The following is a 20,329-nucleotide window of genomic DNA, read 5'->3' as shown; positions in this document are numbered from 1 at the left end:
AAATTTGCCCGTCCAGACACCTCCAGCTAGTCTCTCATTGGTTCTCGCTATTCCTGTTCATCTTCCGCAGAAATTGCAAACTGGGCCAAACAGGAGGTTAAAGGGACTGACTCTCCAAGTCGGGAGAGTGTTAGTAAAGCGTCTGGAATGTTGCACCCGAGTACCAGGGGAGGAAAACTGAGACATATTTGAACACGTCTCCCGATCACATGGTTGATCATACTCTAGGTTCCACATGCATGTTTTAGCTGAAGGAAGAATACCTTAAACCTGGAGAGTTGAGACCCGTGTAATGCGTACCATGCAATATGACTTCAAAGGGTCTTCATTTGCTCACCGAACCTCTCCAATCCTATCACTGCTGCGTTTATGCCCCTGTACACACGCTTGATTCTCTTTCGGAGACATAGCAATCCATAGGTTTTAAGATACTTACTAGTCAGGTACATTCTTAGGCGTTTAATATGCGGTGTTGAGTCCATTTCGTTGAGCAAGGAGTAGCTCTTGTCTATTCCATATTTGGCTTAAGGAACTTTATCTGTGCTCATTTCAATCTCTGGTTTTATGCAGCACCCCAACTCACCTTTACCCTTAAGCAAGCATAAGTTGGTTTTCTAAATTTGAGACCCTGTTCTGTTCTGTAATTCAGTTCCTGTGTAGCCAAGATTACATTCCGTGTATTACTGATATCTTATGATGTTTCTTTTTCTGTGTGACTTATTTCAGTTAGAATCATCATACCTGAATCCACTCATTGTGATGCTAAGGGCCTGATGACATAGATTTCATTGCTGAGTGATATTGCTTTGTAAGTAAATACCACAACTTCTTTATCCATTTTTCACTTTCTGCGATGTTGAACTTGTACTGTAAACGAGGTTCTTGTAAACAGAGCCGTTCCAAACTTTGGGGTGGCTGTGTCTTTTTGATTTTAATTTCCCTAAGCTATAGGACCATAAGTGGCAGTGCCCTAGGCTCTGTTGCTTTGTTTTTTAGATGTTTCAGGAAACACCATACACTTCTCCCGAGTGTCTGTTGGCAATTTACATCCCGCCCATCAGCATAACAAGGCTCCCAGTTCTCCATGGCCTGTCCTGCCTTTCTGGATTTTACACTTTTTTCAGATGGCCCTTTTGACCGGGGGGAAGTGAGACTTCATTGTAGTGCAGATTTCCTTTGCAAGCTTGCTTGGTTGGCCAAAAAGGGCGTATGCGTTTTTTCCTGAATATATTCAGGAAAAAACGCATACGCCCTTCTTGGCCAAGTGCATCATTGTGGACGTTCTGCCTCTTTTCCTATGCTTTCAATGCAATTCCAGTCTACCTCCTGAAATCGGTTTCCTGCAATTCTGCCCCGCTTTCAAGTCCTCTTGGCAGCCTTACTTCAGTCTATTTTTGGACGATAGCTGTCATTTATAACTCTGCAGGTTTGTGAATTACAGTGCCCCTGAGCTCCTTTCTTCAACTCGCTTTCTTGTGACCTGGCCGCAACACCGCAGGATGGCTTCAGGCCCTAATCTGGTTCCGGCACGGCACGCTGAGCCTTTGGTTATTTCCTCTTCCTGGTGGGAAATGAGAGTTAAATTTGCCCGTCCAGACACCTCCAGCTAGTCTCTCATTGGTTCTCGCTATTCCTGTTCATCTTCCGCAGAAATTGCAAACTGGGCCAAACAGGAGGTTAAAGGCGCTGACTCTCCAAGTGGGGAGAGTGTTAGTAAAGCGTCTGGAATTTTGCACCCGAGTACCAGGGGAGGAAAACTGAGACATATTTGAACACGTCTCCCGTTCACATGGTTGATCATACTTGGGTTCCACATGCATGTTTTAGCTGAAGGAAGAATACCTTAAACCTGGAGAGTTAAGACCCGTGTAATGGGTACCATGCAATATGACTTCAAAGGGTCTTCATTTGCTCACCGAACCTCTCCAATCCTATCACTGCTGCGTTTATGCCCCTGTACACATGCTTGATTCTCTTTCGGAGACATAGCAATCCATAGGTTTTAAGATACTTACTAGTCAGGTACATTCTTAGGCGTTTAATATGCGGTGTTGAGTCCATTTCGTTGAGCAAGGAGTAGCTCTTGTCTATTCCATATTTGACTTAAGGAACTTTATCTGTGCTCATTTCAATCTCTGGTTTTATGCAGCACCCCAACTCACCTTTACCCTTAAGCAAGCATAAGTTGGTTTTCTAAATTTGAGACCCTGTTCTGTTCTGTAATTCAGTTCCTGTGTAGCCAAGTTTACATTCCGTGTATTAGTGATATCTTATGATGTTTCTTTTTCTGTGTGACTTACTTCAGTTAGAATCATCATACCTGAATCCACTCATTGTGCTGCTAAGGGCCTGATGACACAGATTTCATTGCTGAGTGATATTGCTTTGTAAGTAAATACCACAACTTCTTTATCCATTTTTCACTTTCTGCGATGTTGAACTTGTACTGTAAACGAGGTTCTTGTAAACAGAGCCGTTCCAAACTTTGGGGTGGCTGTGTCTTTTTGATTTTAATTTCCCTAAGCTATAGGACCATAAGTGGCAGTGCCCTAGGCTCTGTTGCTTTGTTTTTTAGATGTTTCAGGAAACACCATACACTTCTCCCGAGTGTCTGTTGGCAATTTACATCCCGCCCATCAGCATAACAAGGCTCCCAGTTCTCCATGGCCTGTCCTGCCTTTCTGGATTTTACACTTTTTTCAGATGGCCCTTTTGACCGGGGGGAAGTGAGACTTCATTGTAGTGCAGATTTCCTTTGCAAGCTTGCTTGGTTGGCCAAAAAGGGCGTATGCGTTTTTTCCTGAATATATTCAGGATAAAACGCATACGCCCTTCTTGGCCAAGTGCATCATTGTGGACGTTCTGCCTCTTTTCCTATGCTTTCAATGCAATTCCAGTCTACCTCCTGAAATCGGTTTCCTGCAATTCTGCCCCGCTTTCAAGTCCTCTTGGCAGCCTTCCTTCAGTCTATTTTTGGACGATAGCTGTCATTTATAACTCTGCAGGTTTGTGAATTACAGTGCCCCTGAGCTCCTTTCTTCAACTCGCTTTCTTGTGACCTGCCCGCAACACCGCAGGATGGCTTCAGGCCCTAATCTGGTTCCGGCACGGCACGCTGAGCCTTTGGTTATTTCCTCTTCCTGGTGGGAAATGAGAGTTAAATTTGCCCGTCCAGACACCTCCAGCTAGTCTCTCATTGGTTCTCGCTATTCCTGTTCATCTTCCGCAGAAATTGCAAACTGGGCCAAACAGGAGGTTAAAGGCGCTGACTCTCCAAGTGGGGAGAGTGTTAGTAAAGCGTCTGGAATGTTGCACCCGAGTACCAGGGGAGGAAAACTGAGACATATTTGAACACGTCTCCCGATCACATGGTTGATCATACTCTAGGTTCCACATGCATGTTTTAGCTGAAGGAAGAATACCTTAAACCTGGGTAGTTGAAACCCGTGGAATGGGTACCATGCAATATGACTTCAAAGGGTCCTCATTTGCTCACCGAACCTCTCCAATCCTATCACTAATGCGTTTATGCCCCTGTACACATGCTTGATTCTCTTTCGGAGACATAGCAATCCATAGGTTTTAAGATACTTACAAGTCAGGTACATTCTTAGGCGTTTAATATGCGGTGTTGAGTCCATTTCGTTGAGCAAGGAGTAGCTCTTGTCTATTCCATATTTGGCTTAAGGAACTTTATCTGTGCTCATTTCAATCTCTGGTTTTATGCAGCACCCCAACTCACCTTTACCCTTAAGCAAGCATAAGTTGGTTTTCTAAATTTGAGACCCTGTTCTGTTCTGTAATTCAGTTCCTGTGTAGCCAAGTTTACATTCCGTGTATTACTGATATCTTATGATGTTTCTTTTTCTGTGTGACTTACTTCAGTTAGAATCATCATACCTGAATCCACTCATTGTGCTTCTAAGTGCCTGATGACACAGATTTCATTGCTGAGTGATATTGCTTTGTAAGTAAATACCACAACTTCTTTATCCATTTTTCACTTTCTGCGATGTTGAACTTGTACTGTAAACGAGGTTCTTGTAAACAGAGCCGTTCCAAACTTTGGGGTGGCTGTGTCTTTTTGATTTTAATTTCCCTAAGCTATAGGACCATAAGTGGAATTGCCCTAGGTTCTGTTGCTTTGTTTTTTAGATGTTTCAGGAAACACCATACACTTCTCCCGAGTGTCTGTTGGCAATTTACATCCCGCCCATCAGCATAACAAGGCTCCCAGTTCTCCATGGCCTGTCCTGCCTTTCTGGATTTTACACTTTTTTCAGATGGCCCTTTTGACCGGGGGGGAAGTGAGACTTCATTGTAGTGCAGATTTCCTTTGCAAGCTTGCTTGGTTGGCCAAAAAGGGCGTATGCGTTTTTTCCTGAATATATTCAGGAAAAAACGCATACGCCCTTTTTGGCCAAGTGCATCATTGTGGACGTTCTGCCTCTTTTCCTATGCTTTCAATGCAATTCCAGTCTACCTCCTGAAATCAGTTTCCTGCAATTCTGCCCCGCTTTCAAGTCCTCTTGGCAGCCTTACTTCAGTCTATTTTTGGACGATAGCTGTCATTTATAACTCTGCAGGTTTGTGAATTACAGTGCCCCTGAGCTCCTTTCTTCAACTCGCTTTCTTTTGAGCTGGCCGCAACACCGCAGGATGGCTTCAGGCCCTAATCTGGTTCCGGTACGGCACGCTGAGCCTTTGCTTATTTCCTCTTCCTGGTGGGAAATGAGAGTTAAATTTGCCCGTCCAGACACCTCCAGCTAGCCTCTCATTGGTTCTCGCTATTCCTGTTCATCTTCCGCAGAAATTGCAAACTGGGCCAAACAGGAGGTTAAAGGCGCTGACTCTCCAAGTGGGGAGAGTGTTAGTAAAGCGTCTGGAATGTTGCACCCGAGTACCAGGGGAGGAAAACTGAGACATATTTGAACACGTCTCCCGATCACATGGTTGATCATACTCTAGGTTCCACATGCATGTTTTAGCTGAAGGAAGAATACCTTAAACCTGGGTAGTTGAAACCCGTGGAATGGGTACCATGCAATATGACTTCAAAGGGTCTTCATTTGCTCACCGAACCTCTCCAATCCTATCACTAATGCGTTTATGCCCCTGTACACATGCTTGATTCTCTTTCGGAGACATAGCAATCCATAGGTTTTAAGATACTTACAAGTCAGGTACATTCTTAGGCGTTTAATATGCGGTGTTGAGTCCATTTCGTTGAGCAAGGAGTAGCTCTTGTCTATTCCATATTTGGCTTAAGGAACTTTATCTGTGCTCATTTCAATCTCTGGTTTTATGCAACACCCCAACTCACCTTTCCCCTTAAGCAAGCATAAGTTGGTTTTCTAAATTTGAGACCCTGTTCTGTTCTGTAATTCAGTTCCTGTGTAGCCAAGTTTACATTCCGTGTATTACTGATATCTTATGATGTTTCTTTTTCTGTGTGACTTACTTCAGTTAGAATCATCATACCTGAATCCACTCATTGTGCTTCTAAGTGCCTGATGACACAGATTTCATTGCTGAGTGATATTGCTTTGTAAGTAAATACCACAACTTCTTTATCCATTTTTCACTTTCTGCGATGTTGAACTTGTACTGTAAACGAGGTTCTTGTAAACAGAGCCGTTCCAAACTTTGGGGTGGCTGTGTCTTTTTGATTTTAATTTCCCTAAGCTATAGGACCATAAGTGGAAGTGCCCTAGGTTCTGTTGCTTTGTTTTTTAGATGTTTCAGGAAACACCATACACTTCTCCCGAGTGTCTGTTGGCAATTTACATCCCGCCCATCAGCATCACAAGGCTCCCAGTTCTCCATGGCCTGTCCTGCCTTTCTGGATTTTACACTTTTTTCAGATGGCCCTTTTGACCGGGGGGGAAGTGAGACTTCATTGTAGTGCAGATTTCCTTTGCAAGCTTGCTTGGTTGGCCAAAAAGGGCGTATGCGTTTTTTCCTGAATATATTCAGGAAAAAACGCATACGCCCTTTTTGGCCAAGTGCATCATTGTGGACGTTCTGCCTCTTTTCCTATGCTTTCAATGCAATTCCAGTCTACCTCCTGAAATCGGTTTCCTGCAATTCTGCCCCGCTTTCAAGTCCTCTTGGCAGCCTTACTTCAGTCTATTTTTGGACGATAGCTGTCATTTATAACTCTGCAGGTTTGTGAATTACAGTGCCCCTGAGCTCCTTTCTTCAACTCGCTTTCTTGTGACCTGGCCGCAACACCGCAGGATGGCTTCAGGCCCTAATCTGGTTCCGGTACGGCACGCTGAGCCTTTGGTTATTTCCTCTTCCTGGTGGGAAATGAGAGTTAAATTTGCCCGTCCAGACACCTCCAGCTAGCCTCTCATTGGTTCTCGCTATTCCTGTTCATCTTCCGCAGAAATTGCAAACTGGGCCAAACAGGAGGTTAAAGGCGCTGACTCTCCAAGTGGGGAGAGTGTTAGTAAAGCGTCTGGAATGTTGCACCCGAGTACCAGGGGAGGAAAACTGAGACATATTTGAACACGTCTCCCGTTCACATGGTTCATCATACTTGGGTTCCACATGCATGTTTTAGCTGAAGGAAGAATACCTTAAACCTGGAGAGTTGAGACCCGTGTAATGGGTACCATGCAATATGACTTCAAAGGGTCTTCATTTGCTCACCGAACCTCTCCAATCCTATCACTGTTGCGTTTATGCCCCTGTACACATGCTTGATTCTCTTTCGGAGACATAGCAATCCATAGGTTTTACGATAATTACTAGTCAGGTACATTCTTAGGCGTTTAATATGCGGTGTTGAGTCCATTTCGTTGAGCAAGGAGTAGCTCTTGTCTATTCCATATTTGACTTAAGGAACTTTATCTGTGCTCATTTCAATCTCTGGTTTTATGCAGCACCCCAACTCACCTTTACCCTTAAGCAAGCATAAGTTGGTTTTCTAAATTTGAGACCCTGTTCTGTTCTGTAATTCAGTTCCTGTGTAGCCAAGTTTACATTCCGTGTATTACTGATATCTTATGATATTTCTTTTTCTGTGTGACTTACTTCAGTTAGAATCATCATACCTGAATCCACTCATTGTGCTTCTAAGTGCCTGATGACACAGATTTCATTGCTGAGTGATATTGCTTTGTAAGTAAATACCACAACTTCTTTATCCATTTTTCACTTTCTGCGATGTTGAACTTGTACTGTAAACGAGGTTCTTGTAAACAGAGCCGTTCCAAACTTTGGGGTGGCTGTGTCTTTTTGATTTTAATTTCCCTAAGCTATAGGACCATAAGTGGAAGTGCCCTAGGTTCTGTTGCTTTGTTTTTTAGATGTTTCAGGAAACACCATACACTTCTCCCGAGTGTCTGTTGGCAATTTACATCCCGCCCATCAGCATAACAAGGCTCCCAGTTCTCCATGGCCTGTCCTGCCTTTCTGGATTTTACACTTTTTTCAGATGGCCCTTTTGACCGGGGGGGAAGTGAGACTTCATTGTAGTGCAGATTTCCTTTGCAAGCTTGCTTGGTTGGCCAAAAAGGGCGTATGCGTTTTTTCCTGAATATATTCAGGAAAAAACGCATACGCCCTTTTTGGCCAAGTGCATCATTGTGGACGTTCTGCCTCTTTTCCTATGCTTTCAATGCAATTCCAGTCTACCTCCTGAAATCAGTTTCCTGCAATTCTGCCCCGCTTTCAAGTCCTCTTGGCAGCCTTACTTCAGTCTATTTTTGGACGATAGCTGTCATTTATAACTCTGCAGGTTTGTGAATTACAGTGCCCCTGAGCTCCTTTCTTCAACTCGCTTTCTTTTGAGCTGGCCGCAACACCGCAGGATGGCTTCAGGCCCTAATCTGGTTCCGGTACGGCACGCTGAGCCTTTGGTTATTTCCTCTTCCTGGTGGGAAATGAGAGTTAAATTTGCCCGTCCAGACACCTCCAGCTAGCCTCTCATTGGTTCTCGCTATTCCTGTTCATCTTCCGCAGAAATTGCAAACTGGGCCAAACAGGAGGTTAAAGGCGCTGACTCTCCAAGTGGGGAGAGTGTTAGTAAAGCGTCTGGAATGTTGCACCCGAGTACCAGGGGAGGAAAACTGAGACATATTTGAACACGTCTCCCGATCACATGGTTGATCATACTCTAGGTTCCACATGCATGTTTTAGCTGAAGGAAGAATACCTTAAACCTGGGTAGTTGAAACCCGTGGAATGGGTACCATGCAATATGACTTCAAAGGGTCTTCATTTGCTCACCGAACCTCTCCAATCCTATCACTAATGCGTTTATGCCCCTGTACACATGCTTGATTCTCTTTCGGAGACATAGCAATCCATAGGTTTTAAGATACTTACAAGTCAGGTACATTCTTAGGCGTTTAATATGCGGTGTTGAGTCCATTTCGTTGAGCAAGGAGTAGCTCTTGTCTATTCCATATTTGGCTTAAGGAACTTTATCTGTGCTCATTTCAATCTCTGGTTTTATGCAACACCCCAACTCACCTTTACCCTTAAGCAAGCATAAGTTGGTTTTCTAAATTTGAGACCCTGTTCTGTTCTGTAATTCAGTTCCTGTGTAGCCAAGTTTACATTCCGTGTATTACTGATATCTTATGATGTTTCTTTTTCTGTGTGACTTACTTCAGTTAGAATCATCATACCTGAATCCACTCATTGTGCTTCTAAGTGCCTGATGACACAGATTTCATTGCTGAGTGATATTGCTTTGTAAGTAAATACCACAACTTCTTTATCCATTTTTCACTTTCTGCGATGTTGAACTTGTACTGTAAACGAGGTTCTTGTAAACAGAGCCGTTCCAAACTTTGGGGTGGCTGTGTGTTTTTGATTTTAATTTCCCTAAGCTATAGGACCATAAGTGGAAGTGCCCTAGGTTCTGTTGCTTTGTTTTTTAGATGTTTCAGGAAACACCATACACTTCTCCCGAGTGTCTGTTGGCAATTTACATCCCGCCCATCAGCATCACAAGGCTCCCAGTTCTCCATGGCCTGTCCTGCCTTTCTGGATTTTACACTTTTTTCAGATGGCCCTTTTGACCGGGGGGGAAGTGAGACTTCATTGTAGTGCAGATTTCCTTTGCAAGCTTGCTTGGTTGGCCAAAAAGGGCGTATGCGTTTTTTCCTGAATATATTCAGGAAAAAACGCATACGCCCTTTTTGGCCAAGTGCATCATTGTGGACGTTCTGTCTCTTTTCCTATGCTTTCAATGCAATTCCAGTCTACCTCCTGAAATCGGTTTCCTGCAATTCTGCCCCGCTTTCAAGTCCTCTTGGCAGCCTTACTTCAGTCTATTTTTGGACGATAGCTGTCATTTATAACTCTGCAGGTTTGTGAATTACAGTGCCCCTGAGCTCCTTTCTTCAACTCGCTTTCTTGTGACCTGGCCGCAACACCGCAGGATGGCTTCAGGCCCTAATCTGGTTCCGGTACGGCACGCTGAGCCTTTGGTTATTTCCTCTTCCTGGTGGGAAATGAGAGTTAAATTTGCCCGTCCAGACACCTCCAGCTAGCCTCTCATTGGTTCTCGCTATTCCTGTTCATCTTCCGCAGAAATTGCAAACTGGGCCAAACAGGAGGTTAAAGGCGCTGACTCTCCAAGTGGGGAGAGTGTTAGTAAAGCGTCTGGAATGTTGCACCCGAGTACCAGGGGAGGAAAACTGAGACATATTTGAACACGTCTCCCGTTCACATGGTTGATCATACTTGGGTTCCACATGCATGTTTTAGCTGAAGGAAGAATACCTTAAACCTGGAGAGTTGAGACCCGTGTAATGGGTACCATGCAATATGACTTCAAAGGGTCTTCATTTGCTCACCGAACCTCTCCAATCCTATCACTGTTGCGTTTATGCCCCTGTACACATGCTTGATTCTCTTTCGGAGACATAGCAATCCATAGGTTTTACGATAATTACTAGTCAGGTACATTCTTAGGCGTTTAATATGCGGTGTTGAGTCCATTTCGTTGAGCAAGGAGTAGCTCTTGTCTATTCCATATTTGACTTAAGGAACTTTATCTGTGCTCATTTCAATCTCTGGTTTTATGCAGCACCCCAACTCACCTTTACCCTTAAGCAAGCATAAGTTGGTTTTCTAAATTTGAGACCCTGTTCTGTTCTGTAATTCAGTTCCTGTGTAGCCAAGTTTACATTCCGTGTATTACTGATATCTTATGATGTTTCTTTTTCTGTGTGACTTACTTCAGTTAGAATCATCATACCTGAATCCACTCATTGTGCTGCTAAGGGCCTGATGACACAGATTTCATTGCTGAGTGATATTGCTTTGTAAGTAAATACCACAACTTCTTTATCCATTTTTCACTTTCTGCGATGTTGAACTTGTACTGTAAACGAGGTTCTTGTAAACAGAGCCGTTCCAAACTTTGGGGTGGCTGTGTCTTTTTGATTTTAATTTCCCTAAGCTATAGGACCATAAGTGGAAGTGCCCTAGGTTCTGTTGCTTTGTTTTTTAGATGTTTCAGGAAACACCATACACTTCTCCCGAGTGTCTGTTGGCAATTTACATCCCGCCCATCAGCATAACAAGGCTCCCAGTTCTCCATGGCCTGTCCTGCCTTTCTGGATTTTACACCTTTTTCAGATGGCCCTTTTGACCGGGGGGAAGTGAGACTTCATTGTAGTGCAGATTTCCTTTGCAAGCTTGCTTGGTTGGCCAAAAAGGGCGTATGCGTTTTTTCCTGAATATATTCAGGAAAAAACGCATACGCCCTTTTTGGCCAAGTGCATCATTGTGGACGTTCTGCCTCTTTTCCTATGCTTTCAATGCAATTCCAGTCTACCTCCTGAAATCGGTTTCCTGCAATTCTGCCCCGCTTTCAAGTCCTCTTGGCAGCCTTCCTTCAGTCTATTTTTGGACGATAGCTGTCATTTATAACTCTGCAGGTTTGTGAATTACAGTGCCCCTGAGCTCCTTTCTTCAACTCGCTTTCTTGTGACCTGGTCGCAACACCGCAGGATGGCTTCAGGCCCTAATCTGGTTCCGGCCCGGCATGCTGAGCCTTTGGTTAATTCCTCTTCCTGGTGGGAAATGAGAGTTAAATTTGCCCGTCCAGACACCTCCAGCTAGCCTCTCATTGGTTCTCGCTATTCCTGTTCATCTTCCGCAGAAATTGCAAACTGGGCCAAACAGGAGGTTAAAGGGACTGACTCTCCAAGTGGAGAGAGTGTTAGTAAAGCGTCTGGAATGTTGCACCCGAGTACCAGGGGAGGAAAACTGAGACATATTTGAACACGTCTCCCGTTCACATGGTTGATTATACTTGGGTTCCACATGCATGTTTTAGCTGAAGGAAGAATACCTTAAACCTGGAGAGTTAAGACCCGTGTAATGGGTACCATGCAATATGACTTCAAAGGGTCTTCATTTGCTCACCGAACCTCTCCAATCCTATCACTGCTGCGTTTATGCCCCTGTACACATGCTTGATTCTCTTTCGGAGACATAGCAATCCATAGGTTTTAAGATACTTACTAGTCAGGTACATTCTTAGGCGTTTAATATGCGGTGTTGAGTCCATTTCGTTGAGCAAGGAGTAGCTCTTGTCTATTCCATATTTGGCTTAAGGAACTTTATCTGTGCTCATTTCAATCTCTGGTTTTATGCAGCACCCCAACTCACCTTTACCCTTAAGCAAGCATAAGTTGGTTTTCTAAATTTGAGACCCTGTTCTGTTCTGTAATTCAGTTCCTGTGTAGCCAAGTTTACATTCCGTGTATTACTGATATCTTATGATGTTTCTTTTTCTGTGTGACTTACTTCAGTTAGAATCATCATACCTGAATCCACTCATTGGGATGCTAAGGGCCTGATGACATAGATTTCATTGCTGAGTGATATTGCTTTGTAAGTAAATACCACAACTTCTTTATCCATTTTTCACTTTCTGCGATGTTGAACTTGTACTGTAAATGAGGTTCTTGTAAACAGAGGCGTCCCAAACTTTGGGGTGGCTGTGTCTTTTTGATTTTAATTTCCCTAAGCTATAGGACCATAAGTGGAAGTGCCCTTGGCTCTGTTGCTTTGTTTTTTAGATGTTTCAGGAAACACCATACACTTCTCCCGAGTGTCTGTTGGCAATTTACATCCTGCCCATCAGCATAACAAGGCTCCGAGTTCTCCATGGCCTGTCCTGCCTTTCTGGATTTTACACTTTTTTCAGATGGCCCTTTTGACCGGGGGGAAGTGAGACTTCATTGTAGTGCAGATTTCCTTTGCAAGCTTGCTTGGTTGGCCAAAAAGGGCGTATGCGTTTTTTCCTGAATATATTCAGGAAAAAACGCATACGCCCTTTTTGGCCAAGTGCACCATTGTGGACATTCTGCCTCTTTTCCTATGCTTTCAATGCAATTCCAGTCTACCTCCTGAAATCGGTTTCCTGCAATTCTGCCCCGCTTTCAAGTCCTCTTGGCAGCCTTACTTCAGTCTATTTTTGGAAGATAGCTGTCATTTATAACTCTGCAGGTTTGTGAATTACAGTGCCCCTGAGCTCCTTTCTTCAACTCGCTTTCTTTTGAGCTGGCCGCAACACCGCCAGATGGCTTCAGGCCCTAATCTGGTTCCGGCACGGCACGCTGCGCCTTTGGTTATTTCCTCTTCATGGTGGGAAATGAGAGTTAAATTTGCCCGTCCAGACACCTCCAGCTAGTCTCTCATTGGTTCTCGCTATTCCTGTTCATCTTCCGCAGAAATTGCAAACTGGGCCAAACAGGAGGTTAAAGTCGCTGACTCTCCAAGTGGGGAGAGTGTTAGTAAAGCGTCTGGAATGTTGCACCCGAGTACCAGGGGAGGAAAACTGAGACATATTTGAACACGTCTCCCGTTCACATGGTTGATCATACTTGGGTTCCACATGCATGTTTTAGCTGAAGGAAGAATACCTTAAACCTGGAGAGTTAAGACCCGTGTAATGGGTACCATGCAATATGACTTCAAAGGGTCTTCATTTGCTCACCGAACCTCTCCAATCCTATCACTGTTGCGTTTATGCCCCTGTACACATGCTTGATTCTCTTTCGGAGACATAGCAATCCATAGGTTTTAAGATACTTACTAGTCAGGTACATTCTTAGGCGTTTAATATGCGGTGTTGAGTCCATTTCGTTGAGCAAGAAGTAGCTCTTCTCTATTCCATATTTGACTTAAGGAACTTTATCTGTGCTCATTTCAATCTCTGGTTTTATGCAGCACCCCAACTCACCTTTACCCTTAAGCAAGCATAAGTTGGTTTTCTAAATTTGAGACCCTGTTCTGTTCTGTAATTCAGTTCCTGTGTAGCCAAGTTTACATTCCGTGTATTACTGATATCTTATGATGTTTCTTTTTCTGTGTGACTTACTTCAGTTAGAATCATCATACCTGAATCCACTCATTGTGCTGCTAAGGGCCTGATGACACAGATTTCATTGCTGAGTGATATTGCTTTGTAAGTAAATACCACAACTTCTTTATCCATTTTTCACTTTCTGCGATGTTGAACTTGTACTGTAAACGAGGTTCTTGTAAACAGAGCCGTTCCAAACTTTGGGGTGGCTGTGTCTTTTTGATTTTAATTTCCCTAAGCTATAGGACCATAAGTGGAAGTGCCCTAGGTTCTGTTGCTTTGTTTTTTAGATGTTTCAGGAAACACCATACACTTCTCCCGAGTGGTTGTTGGCAATTTACATCCCGCCCATCAGCATAACAAGGCTCCCAGTTCTCCATGGCCTGTCCTGCCTTTCTGGATTTTACACTTTTTTCAGATGGCCCTTTTGACCGGGGGGAAGTGAGACTTCATTGTAGTGCAGATTTCCTTTGCAAGCTTGCTTGGTTGGCCAAAAAGGGCGTATGCGTTTTTTCCTGAATATATTCAGGAAAAAACGCATACGCCCTTTTTGGCCAAGTGCATCATTGTGGACGTTCTGCCTCTTTTCCCATGCTTTCAATGCAATTCCAGTCTACCTCCTGAAATCGGTTTCCTGCAATTCTGCCCCGCTTTCAAGTCCTCTTGGCAGCCTTCCTTCAGTCTATTTTTGGACGATAGCTGTCATTTATAACTCTGCAGGTTTGTGAATTACAGTGCCCCTGAGCTCCTTTCTTCAACTCGCTTTCTTGTGACCTGGTCGCAACACCGCAGGATGGCTTCAGGCCCTAATCTGGTTCCGGCCCGGCATGCTGAGCCTTTGGTTAATTCCTCTTCCTGGTGGGAAATGAGAGTTAAATTTGCCCGTCCAGACACCTCCAGCTAGCCTCTCATTGGTTCTCGCTATTCCTGTTCATCTTCCGCAGAAATTGCAAACTGGGCCAAACAGGAGGTTAAAGGGACTGACTCTCCAAGTGGAGAGAGTGTTAGTAAAGCGTCTGGAATGTTGCACCCGAGTACCAGGGGAGGAAAACTGACACATATTTGAACACGTCTCCCGTTCACATGGTTGATTATACTTGGGTTCCACATGCATGTTTTAGCTGAAGGAAGAATACCTTAAACCTGGAGAGTTAAGACCCGTGGAATGGGTACCATGCAATATGACTTCAAAGGGTCTTCATTTGCTCACCGAACCTCTCCAATCCTATCACTGCTTCGTTTATGCCCCTGTACACATGCTTGATTCTCTTTCGGAGACATAGCAATCCATAGGTTTTAAGATACTTACTAGTCAGGTACATTCTTAGGCGTTTAATATGCGGTGTTGAGTCCATTTCGTTGAGCAAGGAGTAGCTCTTGTCTATTCCATATTTGACTTAAGGAACTTTATCTGTGCTCATTTCAATCTCTGGTTTTATGCAGCACCCCAACTCACCTTTACCCTTAAGCAAGCATAAGTTGGTTTTCTAAATTTGAGACCCTGTTCTGTTCTGTAATTCAGTTCCTGTGTAGCCAAGTTTACATTCCGTGTATTACTGATATCTTATGATGTTTCTTTTTCTGTGTGACTTACTTCAGTTAGAATCATCATACCTGAATCCACTCATTGTGCTGCTAAGGGCCTGATGACACAGATTTCATTGCTGAGTGATATTGCTTTGTAAGTAAATACCACAACTTCTTTATCCATTTTTCACTTTCTGCGATGTTGAACTTGTACTGTAAACGAGGTTCTTGTAAACAGAGCCGTTCCAAACTTTGGGGTGGCTGTGTCTTTTTGATTTTAATTTCCCTAAGCTATAGGACCATAAGTGGAAGTGCCCTAGGTTCTGTTGCTTTGTTTTTTAGATGTTTCAGGAAACACCATACACTTCTCCCGAGTGGTTGTTGGCAATTTACATCCCGCCCATCAGCATAACAAGGCTCCCAGTTCTCCATGGCCTGTCCTGCCTTTCTGGATTTTACACTTTTTTCAGATGGCCCTTTTGACCGGGGGGAAGTGAGACTTCATTGTAGTGCAGATTTCCTTTGCAAGCTTGCTTGGTTGGCCAAAAAGGGCGTATGCGTTTTTTCCTGAATATATTCAGGAAAAAACGCATACGCCCTTTTTGGCCAAGTGCATCATTGTGGACGTTCTGCCTCTTTTCCCATGCTTTCAATGCAATTCCAGTCTACCTCCTGAAATCGGTTTCCTGCAATTCTGCCCCGCTTTCAAGTCCTCTTGGCAGCCTTCCTTCAGTCTATTTTTGGACGATAGCTGTCATTTATAACTCTGCAGGTTTGTGAATTACAGTGCCCCTGAGCTCCTTTCTTCAACTCGCTTTCTTGTGACCTGGTCGCAACACCGCAGGATGGCTTCAGGCCCTAATCTGGTTCCGGCCCGGCATGCTGAGCCTTTGGTTAATTCCTCTTCCTGGTGGGAAATGAGAGTTAAATTTGCCCGTCCAGACACCTCCAGCTAGCCTCTCATTGGTTCTCGCTATTCCTGTTCATCTTCCGCAGAAATTGCAAACTGGGCCAAACAGGAGGTTAAAGGGACTGACTCTCCAAGTGGAGAGAGTGTTAGTAAAGCGTCTGGAATGTTGCACCCGAGTACCAGGGGAGGAAAACTGACACATATTTGAACACGTCTCCCGTTCACATGGTTGATTATACTTGGGTTCCACATGCATGTTTTAGCTGAAGGAAGAATACCTTAAACCTGGAGAGTTAAGACCCGTGGAATGGGTACCATGCAATATGACTTCAAAGGGTCTTCATTTGCTCACCGAACCTCTCCAATCCTATCACTGCTTCGTTTATGCCCCTGTACACATGCTTGATTCTCTTTCGGAGACATAGCAATCCATAGGTTTTAAGATACTTACTAGTCAGGTACATTCTTAGGCGTTTAATATGCGGTGTTGAGTCCATTTCGTTGAGCAAGGAGTAGCTCTTGTCTATTCCATATTTGACTTAAGGAACTTTATCTGTGCTCATTTCAATCTCTGGTTTTATGCAGCACCCCAACTCACCTTTACCCTTAAGCAAGCATAAGTTGGTTTTCTAAATTTGAGACCCTGTTCTGTTCTGTAATTCAGTTCCTGTGTAGCCAAGTTTACATTCCGTGTATTACTGATATCTTATGATGTTTCTTTTTCTGTGTGACTTACTTCAGTTAGAATCATCATACCTGAATCCACTCATTGTGCTGCTAAGGGCCTGATGACACAGATTTCATTGCTGAGTGATATTGCTTTGTAAGTAAATACCACAACTTCTTTATCCATTTTTCACTTTCTGCGATGTTGAACTTGTACTGTAAACGAGGTTCTTGTAAACAGAGCCGTTCCAAACTTTGGGGTGGCTGTGTCTTTTTGATTTTAATTTCCCTAAGCTATAGGACCATAAGTGGAAGTGCCCTAGGTTCTGTTGCTTTGTTTTTTAGATGTTTCAGGAAACACCATACACTTCTCCCGAGTGGTTGTTGGCAATTTACATCCCGCCCATCAGCATAACAAGGCTCCCAGTTCTCCATGGCCTGTCCTGCCTTTCTGGATTTTACACTTTTTTCAGATGGCCCTTTTGACCGGGGGGAAGTGAGACTTCATTGTAGTGCAGATTTCCTTTGCAAGCTTGCTTGGTTGGCCAAAAAGGGCGTATGCGTTTTTTCCTGAATATATTCAGGAAAAAACGCATACGCCCTTTTTGGCCAAGTGCATCATTGTGGACGTTCTGCCTCTTTTCCCATGCTTTCAATGCAATTCCAGTCTACCTCCTGAAATCGGTTTCCTGCAATTCTGCCCCGCTTTCAAGTCCTCTTGGCAGCCTTCCTTCAGTCTATTTTTGGACGATAGCTGTCATTTATAACTCTGCAGGTTTGTGAATTACAGTGCCCCTGAGCTCCTTTCTTCAACTCGCTTTCTTTTGAGCTGGCCGCAACACCGCAGGATGGCTTCAAGCCCTAATCTGGTTCCGGTACGGCACGCTGAGCCTTTGGTTATTTCCTCTTCCTGGTGGGAAATGAGAGTTAAATTTGCCCGTCCAGACACCTCCAGCTAGCCTCTCATTGGTTCTCGCTATTCCTGTTCATCTTCCGCAGAAATTGCAAACTGGGCCAAACAGGAGGTTAAAGGCGCTGACTCTCCAAGTGGGGAGAGTGTTAGTAAAGCGTCTGGAATGTTGCACCCGAGTACCAGGGGAGGAAAACTGAGACATATTTGAACACGTCTCCCGTTCACATGGTTGATCATACTTGGGTTCCACATGCATGTTTTAGCTGAAGGAAGAATACCTTAAACCTGGAGAGTTGAGACCCGTGTAATGGGTACCATGCAATATGACTTCAAAGGGTCTTCATTTGCTCACCGAAACTCTCCAATCCTATCACTGCTGCGTTTATGCCCCTGTACACATGCTTGATTCTCTTTCGGAGACATAGCAATCCATAGGTTTTACGATACTTACTAGTCAGGTACATTCTTAGGCGTTTAATATGCGGTGTTGAGTCCATTTCGTTGAGCAAGGAGTAGCTCTTGTCTATTCCATATTTGACTTAAGGAACTTTATCTGTGCTCATTTCAATCTCTGGTTTTATGCAGCACCCCAACTCACCTTTACCCTTAAGCAAGCATAAGTTGGTTTTCTAAATTTGAGACCCTGTTCTGTTCTGTAATTCAGTTCCTGTGTAGCCAAGTTTACATTCCGTGTATTACTGATATCTTATGATGTTTCTTTTTCTGTGTGACTTATTTCAGTTAGAATCATCATACCTGAATCCACTCATTGTGATGCTAAGGGCCTGATGATATAGATTTCATTGCTGAGTGATATTGCTTTGTAAGTAAATACCACAACTTCTTTATCCATTTTTCACTTTCTGCGATGTTGAACTTGTACTGTAAACGAGGTTCTTGTAAACAGAGGCGTCCCAAACTTTGGGGTGGCTGTGTCTTTTTGATTTTAATTTCCCTAAGCTATAGGACCATAAGTGGCAGTGCCCTAGGCTCTGTTGCTTTGTTTTTTAGATGTTTCAGGAAACACCATACACTTCTCCCGAGTGTCTGTTGGCAATTTACATCCCGCCCATCAGCATAACAAGGGTCCCAGTTCTCCATGGCCTGTCCTGCCTTTCTGGATTTTACACTTTTTTCAGATGGCCCTTTTGACCGGGGGGAAGTGAGACTTCATTGTAGTGCAGATTTCCTTTGCAAGCTTGCTTGGTTGGCCAAAAAGGGCGTATGCGTTTTTTCCTGAATATATTCAGGAAAAAACGCATACGCCCTTTTTGGCCAAGTGCATCATTGTGGACGTTCTGCCTCTTTTCCTATGCTTTCAATGCAATTCCAGTCTACCTCCTGAAATCGGTTTCCTGCAATTCTGCCCCGCTTTCAAGTCCTCTTGGCAGCCTTCCTTCAGTCTATTTTTGGACGATAGCTGTCATTTATAACTCTGCAGGTTTGTGAATTACAGTGCCCCTGAGCTCCTTTCTTCAACTCGCTTTCTTGTGACCTGGTCGCAACACCGCAGGATGGCTTCAGGCCCTAATCTGGTTCCGGCCCGGCATGCTGAGCCTTTGGTTAATTCCTCTTCCTGGTGGGAAATGAGAGTTAAATTTGCCCGTCCAGACACCTCCAGCTAGCCTCTCATTGGTTCTCGCTATTCCTGTTCATCTTCCGCAGAAATTGCAAACTGGGCCAAACAGGAGGTTAAAGGGACTGACTCTCCAAGTGGAGAGAGTGTTAGTAAAGCGTCTGGAATGTTGCACCCGAGTACCAGGGGAGGAAAACTGACACATATTTGAACACGTCTCCCGTTCACATGGTTGATTATACTTGGGTTCCACATGCATGTTTTAGCTGAAGGAAGAATACCTTAAACCTGGAGAGTTAAGACCTGTGGAATGGGTACCATGCAATATGACTTCAAAGGGTCTTCATTTGCTCACCGAACCTCTCCAATCCTATCACTGCTTCGTTTATGCCCCTGTACACATGCTTGATTCTCTTTCGGAGACATAGCAATCCATAGGTTTTAAGATACTTACTAGTCAGGTACATTCTTAGGCGTTTAATATGCGGTGTTGAGTCCATTTCGTTGAGCAAGGAGTAGCTCTTGTCTATTCCATATTTGACTTAAGGAACTTTATCTGTGCTCATTTCAATCTCTGGTTTTATGCAGCACCCCAACTCACCTTTACCCTTAAGCAAGCATAAGTTGGTTTTCTAAATTTGAGACCCTGTTCTGTTCTGTAATTCAGTTCCTGTGTAGCCAAGTTTACATTCCGTGTATTACTGATATCTTATGATGTTTCTTTTTCTGTGTGACTTACTTCAGTTAGAATCATCATACCTGAATCCACTCATTGTGCTGCTAAGGGCCTGATGACACAGATTTCATTGCTGAGTGATATTGCTTTGTAAGTAAATACCACAACTTCTTTATCCATTTTTCACTTTCTGCGATGTTGAACTTGTACTGTAAACGAGGTTCTTGTAAACAGAGCCGTTCCAAACTTTGGGGTGGCTGTGTCTTTTTGATTTTAATTTCCCTAAGCTATAGGACCATAAGTGGAAGTGCCCTAGGTTCTGTTGCTTTGTTTTTTAGATGTTTCAGGAAACACCATACACTTCTCCCGAGTGGTTGTTGGCAATTTACATCCCGCCCATCAGCATAACAAGGCTCCCAGTTCTCCATGGCCTGTCCTGCCTTTCTGGATTTTACACTTTTTTCAGATGGCCCTTTTGACCGGGGGGAAGTGAGACTTCATTGTAGTGCAGATTTCCTTTGCAAGCTTGCTTGGTTGGCCAAAAAGGGCGTATGCGTTTTTTCCTGAATATATTCAGGAAAAAACGCATACGCCCTTTTTGGCCAAGTGCATCATTGTGGACGTTCTGCCTCTTTTCCCATGCTTTCAATGCAATTCCAGTCTACCTCCTGAAATCGGTTTCCTGCAATTCTGCCCCGCTTTCAAGTCCTCTTGGC

At 43.9% G+C, this 20,329-nt stretch overlaps 1 long non-coding RNA gene across 3 annotated transcripts in view; it reads left to right on the top strand.

Moving 5' to 3' along the window:
- The first annotated feature begins 726 nt into the window (after window positions 1–726).
- LOC307181155 overlaps window positions 727–20,329 on the top strand; it is a 123,846-nt gene continuing 104,243 nt past the window's right edge. For all 3 annotated transcript variants that reach the window (XR_013826045.1, XR_013826046.1, XR_013826047.1), the window contains exon 1: window positions 727–808. This is a non-coding gene — a long non-coding RNA (uncharacterized lncRNA). The remainder of the gene's footprint in view (window positions 809–20,329) is intronic.

The sequence above is a fragment of the Stenella coeruleoalba genome (genome assembly GCF_951394435.1).
Source record: "Stenella coeruleoalba genome assembly, contig: scaffold_291, whole genome shotgun sequence".
NCBI classification, from domain to species: Eukaryota; Metazoa; Chordata; class Mammalia; order Artiodactyla; family Delphinidae; genus Stenella; species Stenella coeruleoalba.
Note: the sequence above shows the minus strand (reverse complement) of the source record. Positions and strands in the feature narration are given on the sequence as shown.